Raw genomic sequence first — 17,079 nt, 5'->3', positions numbered from 1 at the left:
TTCAGTTATACATTTTAAAAAAACATTGCATATGTAGAATAGGGATTTTGAGTGAATAGTGGGGTTAGAGGGAGGGTTCTCTATATAATTTATATAAATATAAATATATATATAAAATTAATGAATCAGCCTAGCTAAAGACTGAAGAAGAACTGACAAAAAAAAAAAGTAGGAAGATAGGAGTTATTCATTAGTTAGTGAAATCAAGTTGTTAGAGCTTTAAGATTAGTCTTAATTGAATATACACATTTGGAGCCTAATTGAGAAACTCTCTTAAAATCCATGTTTGCTAACATTAGTAATTTATGAAATATTTGTTTATTATAAACAACAAAAAATGCCTATTCCAAGAATGTCATTTTCAAATTACTTTTCATGAATGAGAATTCTTTACTTGTTTTTTTTACATGGTGAGCTCTGTCAATGTATGCCCGAACACCTGCAGATAAAGCCTCTGACTCCTATTTCAGAAGTAGATTGTGATGTTTTAAATCACATTTCAGGAGGGAGATTCCAAGATCAGTTTATTTTCTCCTGAGTACTTTCACTGCAATTAAACACAAGTTGCCACCAGGCGGAATTTTCATGACAGCTAGGATCACCACATGTCCCAGGTTGCTTATGTCTGTTGTCCCACATTATTAATAGCCTATCCCTTTTCACTCTTAAAAGTTTCCAAATTTGGACAACTGATTTTCTGGTCACCCTAATGATAACCTCATGGTCAAAGAGCACTGCCAACCCTCAATTTAGGTGAATGGCTCCAGATTCCTGCTGAAATGGTAACTGGGAGAAAGAACTCAGCATTCCTGGTAACACTTCCTTTCAGGTACAGCATATTTTCCTTAGACTGAATAATTGTCTACAGTTTTTATTTGTCAAATTTTCTTTGAGTTACATTTAAGTTTTTCTACGGATTCCCACATGCTTAAACCAGTCTAGTAATCTGTTAGGTTCCATGTTTTCTGGAGCCTTCTATTCTTCTAGTCTAGTCTGGGATGGCTGCACTTCAGCTCTGCTGAACAATGGCTCTCCTGGGACGTCCACTGGCATCATGAGTGGGATTCCCTTCTTTCTCTGCTGCTCTAATGCACTGAATTACCTGCATCTTGGAGCTCACTTTATAGGCTTATTTTCTTGTTTTGGAAGAATACTTTCTCCAGTACCTTTAAATTTTTGAGGCTTTTCATGTTTAAAAAAACATGTGTGAAAATACACCCTGATTGATAGTGATTCCGTGGTTCACACAGAATTTTAGACTAAAATCATTCTGTCTGAGAATCTTGGACCTTCTAGCTTCTGGTATTAATATTAAGAAGTTTGAAGCTATTCTGCTTCTTGATTCCTTAAATGTAACCTATTTATTTTTCTCTTTGGAAGCTTCTCTGTATCCCCAGAGTCCTAAATTTTATGATTGTTTGCCTTAAGGTGGGTTACTCATTTATTTTTTATTTATTTTTGTACTAGACAATTAATAGGTCCTTTGAATTAAGGGGCTGCTAGCCCTTCATTCTAGGAATCATTTTTCAACTGTTCCTTTGATGATTTCCTAATCTCTAGTTCATCTGTCCTCTTTTATTAGTTGAATTGAGACTTTTCAGTGGTAAACACACTTCCCAAAGACAAATTTTCTTCAAAGGCCCATCCCAACAACTTAGCACAGTGCCTGGCACAAATCTGAAAAGTAAATAAAAGTATGCTGAATAAATAACTATAACCACCTAGTGGAAAGTATCAAAATATAATCTTTGCTTATGTCTAGTCTTTCTTCATAATGATTTTTCTTCTTTGCTTGGAACCATCTGTCTCAAAGGAGATGTGATAGGCATGTTCTGATAATGTGATTTTTATCCTTCCCTCAAAATGTCCCATTTCACCCTAAAGATATTTACTGGAAATTTTTTCTAACATTTAGATGTTCAGGGGCCACTTTTCACTCCTCTTTGACTTTTAGGTACTACTGTATTCAACAATGATCCCTAATGGGCCACGATATTTTCAAAGGCATCCAGTTGGTTCCTCTGAAAACAATCTTAAAAGCTGAGTTTGAATAGCACTATCATTGAATACCCTGTCAGCCAGAGTTAGTGGCCCAGAAGAGGAGCTGCATACCTAAGCAGGGCATGAAGGTGGGATCAAATATCTCCAAAAGTTTAGCTTATTTTTCAAGTTTTTTTTTCTGCTTTAACAATAAAAAAAGCTTAATACCATCAAGTAACATTTAAGAAATTCAGAAACTGAGTGAATTGTAGCAATCCTTGAATAAAAGTTTCTGAGAGGATTTAAAAGCTATTTACTGCTCAAATCCAACTACATGGTCTCAGCCTAAGTAGAATCGGCAGCCTCCTATCAAGAATTGTATGAGTCGTGGGACCACACCCCTTCACCAACAGGCAGACAATTAACAAGCTTCCCTACCGCATGACCGTCTTCTACAGCATCCCAATGCTCATCATTAGAGCATTTTGGGCCTTAAGGTGGAACCCCCACCTTAATTGTGAGGTGGCATGAACTGCCTATGCTCTTTCCTGTGTTAGGTTATTTACTGACAATGGGGCCTTTGTGAGAAGCTAGAGCACGTAACCTCTTTGCACCTTCAGGGGACCAATTCTCTTTCACCATTAGCAACTCACTCCACACCACCCCACCTCAACCTCATGCTCAGTACAGACACAACCAGATTAGTAGGTGGTCTTTAAGTAGATGAGAAGTAAAGAGTATCTCTTCCATGATGGTGCACTTTCCAGAAGTGGTAAAAAATACCCATCTACTGATTTCATGAATTCAATGATGTCTAAGTGGGGTATATAAAGTATGTTTATAAATAAACCTACACTAAGATCCATCACAGTGAAACTTTAGATCAAAGGTAAAGAGAAGTTTTTCTTTTTAAGTTTCAGTTAAAATAACAGTTGTCACCTCAAGTGCTAAAGCAGAAGTCAGAAGGCAGTGGGATAATATTTTCAAACTGATACAAAAACAATTGCAGACCTAGAATTTCATACCCACTGAAATATGCTCATCTTCCAGTAATCAGTGTGAATCAATGACATTTTCAAGACAAAGAGTCCTTCACTAGAGGAAATTCTGATGAATAGATTTAAGCAGCACAAAAGTGATCCAGGTGTAATAATGATCATAAGAAATCTTGGATGCCATAACAAAGAAGTAACAAAGAAAGGGAAATAAAAAGAACTTTTCTCTGTGAAAATATGGCAATCTCTGAGTTAAAAATTCTCATAAAGTCTCTGTTAAATGTAAACATGTTACAAAAAAGGAGTGACATATCATGTCATTAACATTTTCTAGTACAGTGTGTTTTCTAATACAGGAAGTATGTTCTCTGAAAGATTAGTGCCCTGAGAGACATTAATAAGCGTGACTTGAAAATAAGGTTACATGTTCAAATAAGTGTGGGAAATATGGTGTTAAATAAAGTGAAACCAGATTTTTGACTGCTGGACTTCTCAGGACCTTTAAGTATGCTAATATGCATTCTGAATTACCAAGAGAGTGATATAGTACACTGTCTTGTATATATGTATAGCATTTCTCAATTTTACTTAACCACAGATTTTTTTTTTAGAATAACTCAGTCAACTGGCATCCCATGGATCACACTCAAGGAAACTGTGTCCCTAGCACATTCCCTGTGATTCTTTATGAAATTCAACAGACGTTAACTTGTAAAGCAACAAACATACGTGACAAAGTGGGGCAAGAGATAGGTAATCCTTAAAGAGAGAAGAGAAAAGGGCAGGATTTAGAGTGTGAAGTGGTTCTTGAGATGAGAATCCAGATAGGGGAACCTCTGTGAGGAAGAGAACGGCCAAAGCACTGAGGGCCAAATGGCAAAGAATAACATCATGTCCTTAAGACTTCCCTGGGGGCCTCTGTTGCTCAACTACGTCGGTCAGCCATGAGTATTTGCAATCTTTTGGTAATACAAAAGTAAACGGTTGAGATGGGAAATAAGCATAATCATCCAAAACTTGCAACTAGATCTCCTCCTTTTACATCTGATTAGGAAGCAATGTCCGTTATATGCAAACCCATGTCGAATCCTGAGTGATCATTTTTGCCTCATTACAAGATACAAAATAATAAAATCAAATGCTTTTCCATTATATAAGATGAGTATTATTTTATATGCACTAATTATTTGTTACATAAAACAACCCTCATCAGAGGCCTATAAGACTATCAATATGTTTCTCATTCATCAGCAAAATTCACATCTATGCTAATACTAAAAGTAACAATATATTATTATACTAAGTATCTTAATAAGTTTAGAGTTTAAAATTTTTAATTATTAAATTAGTATTTATATTGAACTACCATTAAAATAGTATTTCATTGATTATACAATTTTATTAAATACATTTTATTTTTTTATAAAAGGGGAGGAGCATTTTAGAGATTTATGTAGCATTTGTCTACACTTGTACAAGGGTAACAACTCTGAGAAGCAGGCAGAGCAATAGTATCTTCCCTGATTGGCAGATTATGTGACTTGCCTAAAATCATGCAGCTACTTAAATATTACAAGGATCAAAAGATTATAAAGACATATAAGGACTATAAACTGATGTTCTATTCCAGATATTTCCAACAAAATCACATCACCTCACTTATTATTTTTCTTTCTGTGAACTAAGGAAACGTATTCCAACTTAATTATTCATGATACTGAGCAAGGAAGTGGTTTCTTTAGGCTTTACATATAACCGCTTTCTTCAAAAAAGCTGAAATTGTTTTAAATTCCAGACATTTTCTCCTCATGCAATATTTCACAAATAGAGTAAATAAGCCCCAGAGAGAATAGGCAAACTGCCCAACATTACATACAAAATACATTTGGAATGTTTGATTAGAAAGAAAGGCCTGCTTTTGTACATATGTTGAATGCTGTGTGCTACTGTACTTATGCATGTTAATGAACAGAACGAATTGTTGATTGATACATGGTCTCTGGTTCCCGTAAGAACCAAGTCCTCGCACTGATAAGATAAATAGCCAGACCCAGAAATGAGGCTAAGTGGGGAGAATCGAGTAGCTAATGAAAGAAAAATATGCACTGGTCGACTTTAAGAGGTGTAGAGACCAAGGAAGGCAAATAACTAGGGGAGAAGCTGCATCTATGATATGCCAGAATCCATCCCAGAGGGACCAAATGGGAGTTACTATTTCATCAGTGATGGCAAGAGCTCAGACAAAGTTCAGGTTGCACTGACAGTAGAAGCATGTGGAAGTGGAAAAAGAATTCCGATTTTGGGGAAGGATTCCAATTAGAAACAGGCTGAATTCACAAGGTCAAGCAGAGGTATTGTTCTAAATTGTACTTGGATTATTCTCATTTTACCAGTAGAGATTAATTGACATCTACTATGATTCTCTCCAGATGACATCAACTTAAGGACAGGTAAATGTTTAGGTTTTGGCTCTTAACCCCATCTAGCTTTGTCACTGGCATGTTATGCTTCCACATTCTTCCTTTCTCATGGAGTCCTGGGGATTTTTAAGCCTTCTCAAGTGGTCATTATATATTTTAGATCGTAGTATGGATTTTAAATGATAGAGTTTGGCCTCCTATGAATACCCTTTCTCATCTTTAAAATAACTGAGTCCTTGCCTTTCTCTTCTTTCCTGCTTACAATGTTATAGCAGGGTCTTCAAGTACTTACACCGATTTCAATTCACTTTGGTTTTGCGTGTGTGTGTGCCTGTGTGCCAATAAAACCCTACTGACAAAAACAAGCTGTGAGCCAGATTTGACCCCTGCCTGTAGTTTACTGACCCCTGGTCCACATTGGAGTTTGGGTTTCTTGGGGGACAGGGACGCAGATTCTAATTCTAACTCTGATGCAACTTGTGAACTGAGTGTAACTCTTTCTGTATCTGGTTTAACTATTTCAATTCACTTTGAATTATCTGGTCTTTATGTGGCTACAGCTAAGTTATTCATTCCAAAAGGAGCCTCTTCAAGCTTAAATATCCCTTTTGTCTCTACCAGGAATGATGCATTTATGACATGTGTATTTACCTCTCTCCTGGAATTACAGCAAACATTGCTAATTGATGACGTGATTTCTGCTACCAGACCCCGACAATGATAACAATACAGCACTTACTATGTGCAAGTTACTATTATAAGCACTTTAAAGGTATTAATAAATTTTATCTCCACATCAACCTCATGATAGCTATTTTATAGATGGAGCAACTGAGGCACAACAAGTTTAAATAATTTGACTAAGATTGGACAGACATTACTTACAGAGGTAGAATGTGAATCTAGGCGGTCAAGCTCCAGATTCTATAGATTTCACATTTCTCTCACTGATACAGAAGAGGGAAAAAATGGCCAGCGTGATATCCATACCCACTCATACTTCTCACTGGATTTGTCTGCTGCTTGGAGGTACTGAGTAATTAACTGCACAGAATCATACAATAGGCAAGCTCAACCATGATATACAAGCTTGATTCCTTCCAAGGTCCTTGAAATCCGGGACCTAGAATGAGAGTTCGATACTGCTCTGTTAGCTTCCTAATATGAAAGCCACCGTGACTGATTTCTCAGAATTTGGTAGCCACACCTCATATTGGATGATTTGAAGCCCTATTAGTCAGGAAATCAATAAAGTTAACGATAATATTTGCACTGAGCAGGCAAAAAACAGGGGAAGATAGATTAAGAGAATCTCTTAACTGTAATAGTAAATGTGTAAAACTGACACAGAATTCATCAGAAGCCATGACTTGGGGAAATAGAGATCTGGGTTCTTAGGACAAGTAAGTTCTGATGTCTGAGGTTTTTGGGAGGGATAAAGAAAAGGGAAAACAAAAGGTCATGTCAAGATGCGTGTCTGGAGATACTAAAATGCTAAAATATCCTAGAGGGACCTAAGCGATCAGATAATACTGGAGGACACTGTGTAGCTGGGAGCCAAAGTTACACTGAAAGTAAAATCAGTCAAGAAGGTTGAAGTGGTGAAAAAAAAAAACAGAGACGAGGGTAATAGTTGAGATCTGGCTGTTACTTCTGACTCTTCTGCAAGCATCATTACTCTGCACACTATATTGTAAAATATCTCACTTCATAGTTCTTATTAAATGACAAGTACTGGATAAATAACCTCTAAAGACTCTTCCAGCTCTATCCTTCCATGATTCTGTGATTCATACATTTCCAAAACCTTGGAATTCTGACTTATCTGAAACCCATAGTATAACCAATATAAAAGCATTCTTTTTGGACAGGCTGCTTAGTTGAAAGAAATGAATTATTGCCAGAGAGACCATGTCACTGGGATTTTTTTTACATACTATTATAGGAACTCCAGTAATCTTAGGACCCTTGTCTTTGATTTTTCCCAAAGGGCTTTCAAATTTGCGATTAAGTCAACCAACATTTACTAAATTTCTACAGTATGTGTGGACACTGGGTTAGACCTTCAGAAGTAAAAGAGTATGGTTTTAAAGGCAATCACAGTACATAGGGGAGACAGAAATGTATGCCATGAGGACGATATCATGATAGAGATACAAGTAGGATATTATGGGTGCTGAGGAAAGAAGTATATAACTCAGTTTAAGAAGAGTAATAATGGAAAAGTTTCCAAGTAGAGACTTTACTGTATGTCGTTCTTTAAATGGAGATGTATATTTGTGAGACACTGCTGGGCAGAACATGCCAACCAAAGAAAACAACATGAGCACATGAACAGAGATGAGAAACAGCATTAGGAAAGAGGTTGGCTTCTACTGTTTTTGCAGGTTCTATGCTTCTTTTCCCTTTCTTCTTTTAGCTATGTGTTTTTCTCTCACTGCGACAATATGATGGGACTGTACAACAAATGACACTGTCCCTATTGCTGTAGGGGTAGGTGTATGAACCAGATGCAGCCGGTCACGATATACCATTCCCCTGGGCATAGAAGTTCATACAAAGGATGGCATATTACCAAGCCAGATCAATCACTTTCTCTACGGTTTTAACATACCAAAGAAGTGTGTCATGAAAGCTGGGACTCTCCTGGTTCTTGTACATCACCTTTTGTTTTTTCTTTATCTTTCTACTAAATATTCTCCTTTTTTTTTTTTTGATAAATTAGTTTACTTGGATTTCTCTCACTTGCAACTGGAAGAGATCTGAGATATATATAGATATCAGATCTGTGTGTGTGTGTGTGTATCTGAATCACTTTGCTGTACACTTGAAACTAACACATTGTAAATCAACTATACATCATAAAAAAAAAGAAAGTTAAAGTTAGGATAGGTTAGACTTAAGCTGAGTCAGAAAGAGGTCACTAAAAACCTTAACAGAGGTAAGTGAACTGATAATATTTGAAATGTTGATGTCAACCTTATAACTCTGGACAGAGAACCTAAGAAGGGAAAGAATATAAAGGCAGGAAGGTTAATTTGAAGAATTTTAATACAAGTGAGAAATGAAACAGAAAGTGATTTCAGGGGAGAAGAGGAGAGAAAAGATTACAAAAATATATGCAGTAATTAGAATACATAAGATGAGGGAGGTAAAGAAGGGACAGCCATAGACACACCATAGGTTTCTAACTTGTATAAGTGCAGGAATGATGGTGTCATCAAATGAAACAGAGAATATAAGAAGAGGGGCAGGTACTTGGTTTTTTGTTTGTTTCTTGAGTTTTTGTTTTCGCTTTTGTTTTCTCTTTCCTGCTTCCTTATTCTTTCAGCTCCCTCTGATTGCCAAATTCCATTTGAGCACCCTGACCCCCGGACTGGCTTCCCTGTAGCTATGGCAAAGATTTATTTTTTTAGTTTTCTTTGAGCTATATGTGCTCATAAATCATTTTGACAATAACCAAAATAAAGCAATAGTTGAATCTAGCCAAAAATGGCTATTAAAAAAGAACAACATTGAAATAAAACACCATCAAATTGCAACTACTTGTTGGTGATTTTTTAGCATCAACACTAGAGTCAACAAATATTTGAGTACCAACTCTGTGCTAAGCGCTGTCCTGGGTACTAAGGATACAGAGCTTCTAAGCAGCAGCCTGGTAGACTGGAGAAAGTGCTGATTTTGGAGTTAGAGCCAGAATGTATTTCTTGTTCCACCACCTACTAAGGTTTGTGACCTTGGGCTAGTGGTTAACCCCTCAGAGCCTCATTATTTTCCATCTGTAAGACTGGGATAATGGCATAGCACATACATCATGCAGTGGTCATGTCAAGTGGGATAGCAAATCTAACTTGGCACAGTAGCCGATGTAAGTACCTGATAAATGGTAGCCGTTATGAATATAAAAATCATAATTACCCTCTCAAGAAGCTTATAGTCTATTACAGATTTTTTTGTCTATATGATCCTTCCATATCTTTTTTATTGTCAATTAAGAGAAAGGAATAGCATTGAATCATATTCTTATCACAGGGAAGAGACAATGATTCAAAATAGTAGTATTTCATAATCCTAGAAGAACATTTCTTCAAAACTCTAAGTATAATCAAGTATAACATTTAAAGCCCTGTAGACTTACTTCAACGATCTGATGAAGAAAATGAAGAAAAAGCTAACTCCTTTCGAATAGTAATGAAAAATGATGTATTGTAAACAAGCAGTTAAAACATGTTAATCAGCTATAATATAACACCAAGGGTGTGATGGGGTTTGGAGGAGGAAGAAAAAGAATCATGTTTAGTAATACAAACTCAGTGCAATGAAAGTTTCTGCCAGATTGGGTTATAATGAACTCACTGTGTTTTAATGAAGCCAGTAACTGAGTATCTTATTAAAGTCCACTAGAATACATTGCAGGCCATTTTATTATAGCCCTGTTAAGATCTTTTACGAATCCAGAATTGTGCCAGATATTATGAAAAAGAAAATGTAACTTCATTACTTTACTATCATCACCATATAATTTGCTTAAGATGTTTGTCAGTAGTTAATAAACTATATTTTTCCTCATTTCAAACTTTTTATTTTATAATAAATGAAAATATTGAAAAAAATGAAAATATGCATCTAAAATATTCTTTGCTGTCACAAAATTAGAGGGACTAAATTTTGGGTGAAGTACATATTTCAACAAAATTTTAAGTTAAAGTGTCAAAAAACTTTTGGGTTAGATTTTCAAAACGCAATGAGTAGGATTTTGTAAAGTCCAAACTTATACATTCTATGCAAACCTGGGTAAACTCTGTGGAATAACAAATGCCAGTAAAACAGATGGCAATGACCCCATGTGTGGATTTGTCCAAGAGGTGCTTTTCAACATTCAGCAATAGTTTCTTTGACCAGCCACATGAAAGGCCAGTCTTTGGCAGTGCTATCCAGTTGGCAAATTCATTCTTTGTTGTCTACTATTCCTGGTTTTGTACCCTTTTTCAGACTTTCGGCTGCCTCTCCATTTACTGACATTCAGCAGTACTGGTTATGCTACTGTCCTCAAATCTTCTCATTTGAGAATATCTCACATAAAAGCATTATGTCATTTTCCAAAGGGCATTTTTATTTCATAGGTTTTATTTCATAGGAGCCTCTTCTGAACACAGAAAATAAATGTATACTTAGTTTGAGTTTGGGGCAATTTAATGGAACATTGGGCATCTGTGTACCTCCTAATCTGATATTTTATACTCAGTAAACAATTCAAGATTTTAAAGTTATCCAAGAATTAGTATTTTTCCTCTTCACATACCTTTCAAATCACCATCCTAGGAAGAGCCAAACCCACTTCCCTCTCACTCAAGAATGTTTTCTTTAATGGTCCTTAACTGGGACATTCTTTGCTTGACATGTGTTTTATACACACACACACACACACACAGGAATATATTATTCAGCCATGGCAAAGAAGGAAATCCTGCTAGTTGCAATAACATAGATTGTCCTTGAGGGCGCTATGCTACATGAGATAAGCCAGACAGAGACAGACAAATACTATACGGTCTCATGTATATGTGAAATCTTAAAAAGCAAACTAGAAACAGAGAGTAGAATGTTATTTACTAGGGGCTGTGGAGTGGTAGAACTGGGGAGATGTTGGTCATTGTATAAACTTCCAATTAGAAGATATAAGTAAGCTCTGGAGATCTAATGCACAGCACTGTGATTACAGTCAATAATCATGTATTTCATATTTAAAGTTGCTAAGAGACTAGATCTTAAATGTTCTAATCAGACAAAAAAATTATGTGATAGTGGTGTTAGCTAATGCTATGGTGGTAAACATACTGCAAGATATAAATGTATAAATCATCACCTTGTACACTTTAAACTTACACAATGTTATATGTCAATTACATCTCCATTTAAAAAAAAAGAAATAAAATATATGGGGAAAGCTTCCTGGCATTGAATTTGACAATGATTTCTCGTACATGATATCCAAAAGCACAGGGAAAAAACAGATGAACCAAATTTCATCAAAATTTAAAACGTCACATCAAAGGACATTATCAACAGAATGAAAGGGTAATCTATGGAATGGGAGAAAACATTTACAAACCATATATCTGATAAGGGATTAATATCCAGAATATAAAAAGAACTCCTATAACCCAAGAACAACAAAAATAAAAACCCAATAAAAAAAAATGGGCCAAAGGCTTGAGTTAGACATTTCTCCAAAGAAGATATACAGATGGCCAATAAGCACATGAAACAATGTTCAACATTACTAACTGTTAGGGAAATACAAATCAAAACTACAATAAGATACCACTTCACAACCATTAGGGTGGCTACTACATTAGAAAAAAAAAAGAAGAAAAGAAAAAAACAGAAAATATCAAGTGTTGGCAAGGATGTGGAGAAACTGGCACTCTTATGATGGAAAGAGCAAGAGTAATACCGATTTCCTAAGTTCCTTTTATTCACAATTAACAGTAAGAGGCAAAGACATTTGATCTAGAGTTTTACATGAAGGAAATAGTCATGGTCAGGTAAAAAGGGAAAGTCAGATCCTACCAGCAGCAGTGAACTATGGGGACTAGAAAGGAGAGGTTGTGAAAATTGGGAGGTAGATGCATCCCTATCTGTCTCACTTCTTTGGGACACTGAGAGTTTCTTAAAGAAGAAAGACAGAGGTTTCTCCTTCACCAGAGTCTCCCTGAGAGCTTCCCTGTGTTGTGAAAGATAACAGAAGTTACTGTTTCCTGCAAAGGGTTGTAGAATATAGCTGAGGGTTCTGAATGGGGAGCTCATCCATGAGGACTGTGGCAGAGATTAAGTAGCCCTGGATCCCATGGCGACACAATACTATTCTTGAGCCCTTATTGTGCCGGACATTGTTCTAAGCACTTACACATTCATATTCACCCAGGCATTACACCATTCCTCTGAATCAGTACCATTATTAGTATTCCAAAGCCCCACATCTTATACAACTTAGTCTTAAACGCCATATCTACACAATAGATTCAAAATACAACATCAGCAGGAGAACAATGTACAGTCTATTTTGGAAAATATGGCGTTGGCATAGTGCAGAGGTCATGGATATAAACCTTTACTGCATTCATTTACTATTTCAGGTCACTAATGTAGTTCAGTAACTTTGATTTCATTTCCCACTTCACTGGATAATTGCAGGAACCTTGGCTCTTACATCCCAGTTTCAAGTGGTAATCATATCCTTCAAGTAGGCTTAAATCCTTCAGTTGGCTGATGGATATTATCTTCTTTCAGACTAAGGTCCTGCTGAAGGGATGTCCATTCTCTTTGCAGACTCATCTATGCATTGCCAGGTGCTAGTGCGCTCAATCTTTTGCGATGCTGTAATTGTGTCTCTTCTGTCTTTGTCAGAAAGTACACTTGCAAAATGGCCCTACTTCTTAATGTAAACATAAAAGGGCTTCAGTAGCACAGATCCCTTTCTTCAACCATCAGAGTACTGTAGACATTCCCTAGATGAAATTCCCCACAACAGATTTTACTTAATATCAATTACTTGACTATCTGGAGGCCAGCCAGAGCTATTACTCATCCCCATGTTCATTACAAAAGATTGAAACCAGGAAGTATAAAATCTCTCCCTACGTCAAAGACTCTGCTTCCCCACACCCAGATGGTTCTGAATAATTACTTTTGGATGGTACATTCAAATTCATTCTCTCACTGATTGCTTATTACAAAGACATTACTCTTTTCCCCCAATTTCAGTACTATATTTGGGTTCCAATCCATTCTTTGCCCTTGTTTTCAGAAAACCAATAAAATTTACTCAGTTGGACATTTCTCTGACTTAGATCCAAAATTACTCCAGCCAACATCTGTGTGGTACTTGACAAACCATGTATTTTCAAATCTGACCTTCACAAATACACCTTCTTGATCTTTATCATCTTTTCTGCAAACTAAACTGATTCCACACTCTGCATCCAAACTGTCTCTTTTTTTCTTTTTGACATAAAACCAATATTTTTTAAAAAAGAGGACTTTGAGAATGGAACTGTATGTCCTTCTAATACGTTGTTCCTCGGGCTCTCAAGAAACAGAGTGGGCTTATAAACAAAACACGGAGTGAACAGAAATGATTTGTATTTATACATGCTATCTTACTTACATACATGTTAATTTACAAAACACATAATTCAAATTCACTTCTACAAAATTTAGTAACTGCCTACTGTAGGCAAACTATTTCTGTGCCCTTAGAAATGTGCGAACAAGTTACTTTCTAGAGATCTTAGTTGCTCCTCAGAAAGCAGGATGGTTCTGGAAGAGACAGAAAAGGCTTAAAAAAAATCAGACTTTTAATTTGAATCTTGTCTTTTACTCTTAACGACAAAATGACCTTGGGCAAAAGACATTAAAGTCTATGAGTTTCAGCTTCCTGATCAAAAAAGATCAGGTTATGTTTACTACTCAACTCACAGTGTGATTGCGTAGATTAAATGAGATGGTATATACTACTAAAACATCCAAGAAAGCTCCTGGTATATGCTAAGCACTCAAACAGTGTTATACGATCTGCCTTCCCATTTGGTATTTTGAACCTGTAGGACCACAAGGGTGGCGGGCTCCTTTCATGAAACACATAGTGGGAACTTCAGAAAGTGGTTGATTCAGTACCCAAAACAATATGTAAATAATATACATAATAAGAGAATTTAGCATATACACAATGCTTTTATTTATCTCAAAATGCCTTTTTTTACACTGACTTTTCTACATATTACAGAAATTCTAAATCAAATTGATAAATTATGAGGAAATCAGGATGTAGATAGGTTAAGTGACTTACCCAAGTGATGGGGGCTAACTAGCTAAAACTGAATTGGTTGGTGTAATTCAAAGGGAGAGCTCTGAAAATTCCAAAACTAATTCAAGGTTGTGAACTTGAGAGATTTAAGAATCCTACTGCTACCATAAGCAAAACCAAACAACAACCTACGGAATGGGAGAAAATATTTACAAAAGATGAAACTGGCAAGGGCTTGATCTCCAGAATATATAAGCAGCTCATATGACTTAATAAGAAAAAAAACAAACAACCCAATCCAAAAATGGGCAGAAGACCTAAACAAGCAATTCTCCAGTGAAGACACATGAGTGACCAATAGGCACATGAAAAAATGCTCAGTATTACTAATTACCAGAGAAATGCAAATCAAAACTACAATTAGGTATCAACTCACATCAATCAGAAAGGCCATCATTCAAAAGTCCACAAATAATAAATACTGGAGAGGGTGTGGAGAAAAGGGAACCCTCCTACACTGTTGGTGGGAATGCAGTTTGGTGCAGCCATTGTGGAAAACAGTATGGAGATTCCTCAAAATACTAGGAATAGACTTACCATATGACCCAGGAATCCCACTCCTGGGCATATATGCAGAAGGAATCCTACTTCAAAAAGACACCTGCATCCCAATGTTCATAGCAGCACTATTTACAATAGCCAAGACATGGAAACAACTTAAATGTCCATCAACAGATGACTGGATAAAGAAGAAGTGTTATATTTATACAATGGAATACTATCCAGCCATAAAAATGACAGCATAATGCCATTTGCAGCAACATAGATGTCCATGGAGAATGTCATTCTAAGTGAAGTAAGCCAGAAAGAGAAAGAAAAATACCATATGCTATCACTTGTATGTGGAATCTAAAAAAAATAATACAAATGAACTTAAATATAAAACAGAAACAGACTCATAGACATAGAATACAAACTTGTGATGGCCAGGGGGTAGGGGTGTGGGAAGGGATAGACTGGGAGTTCGAGATTTGTAGATACTGACAGGTATATATGGAATAGATAAACAAGATTATACTGTATAGCACAGGGAAATATATTCAAGATCCTGTAGTAGCTCACAGTGAAAAATAACATGAAAATGAATATATGTATATTCATGTATGACTGAAAAATTGTGTTCTACACCAGAAATTGACACAACATTGTAAACTGAATATAACTCAATTAAAAAATAAAAGAATCCTACTGCTAGTGCCCACCATGCATGCAAAACCTAGCTGAATCCCTGGTCATTCCATGCCAGATGCAATCCAGAGGTAGGAATGAGGATATTATGGTTGACTCTCTTACCTAAGGCTTATAAATAACAATGGGATTCTGACATCAGAGACCTAGTTTCCTACGCTGGAACAGTAGGGGTAAGGGAACAAAATCATCTGAAAATAGCATTATACATTTTCCTGTTTTGGCTATCATATTGTAGCTATGTGAATCGTTACCATTGAGGAAAACTAGGTGAATGATGCATGGGATGCCCCTGTACATTTTTTTGAAACTTCATGTAAATCATTATTATCTTAAGATAAAAAGTTAAAGAGATAGCACTACACACCACAATCGTATGCTATTTGGTATTTAATTCATTGTTCTTCATTTAAAAGCAGTTGTATTAGGTTTTATTGAATTGAGATTGGAATTTAATATTTAAAGAGCTAAGTGTGACAAAAAAACCATGAAGTCACCTCACTAAGTAGAAGGTAAATTCTGAAACCCATATAATGAAAAACACCACCAGAATAAGGAGGCTCCTGGACACTAGGACAAACTGGACACCAGACTTCATGTACTCAAGTCTACAGGCACAGAAGAGAACCCCAGCAAAAAAGCGGTGGATAATAGCATGGCACGCTATTACCCTGAGTTGGTAGCGCTCCTCGTGAAGCTCTTCTCTTGCCAGCTATATTTCTGGCCCAAACACTGTTAATACATGTGAATATCAGCCAGAGCAGCCACGGGAAACCCTTTTACTAGTCTAATGCAATCAATACTATTGTGAGATAGGCACTTATAACTGAAGAGAGAATTCCATCTAACATAATTAGCTTTAATCTCCTTACTGGAGTTCAGATAGTGTTACTGGGACCTAGACAACATTATCAAAATAGAGACCTAAGGAGGGCAGTATTTCCCAAGCTATGACAGTGCTGGGCACTGAGTAGGCTGGATCCTTCTAAGAACTCACATATAAAGTTGGAGTGTTCTGTTTACCTGGGCTTGGCCTTGCTGTTTTCTTCTCCTTGCTTTATTTATCTCTATTTAATTATGATCCTCTACCTCTAAATTGCTTCCTTCAAAAGATGTCTTTACCATCTTCTCCGCTATAACTCATCAATGGTGATTGTCATTCGCCATTTAGAAGGGATAGTCCTGAGGATCTTCACAGGCCCCAGGTATCCAGGGCTCCATACTGTGGTTTTCCACTCTGATTATCCTGATCTGGACATTAATCCAATGGTTAGGTCCTTTCTCTCCATTCTTTACCCATCAAAACTCAACTGTTCTGTGTCTCATCCAAATGAAGACCAAAATACGGCATATCAAACTAAAAGAATCTGATCAACTAATATACTAAATTCTAAATTAATTTTTTCCACCAATAGTTATTGAGGACCTATCTGACATATGGCATATTCTAGGCAATGTGATTATAGCAATGAAAAAATATAGACAAATTCCATTCCTTCAAGGAGTTTACATGTTAATAGGGGAGACAGAAAATAAACAAACATGTAAAATAATGTCAAGTAGTAGAATCCCTATTAAAGAAAAAAATAAAACAGGATAAAGGAATATAAAATAATTGCTATTTTGA

Source organism: Camelus ferus, chromosome X, assembly GCF_009834535.1.
Source record: "Camelus ferus isolate YT-003-E chromosome X, BCGSAC_Cfer_1.0, whole genome shotgun sequence".
Lineage (NCBI taxonomy): Eukaryota > Metazoa > Chordata > Mammalia > Artiodactyla > Camelidae > Camelus > Camelus ferus.
This window is presented reverse-complemented; position numbering follows the sequence as displayed.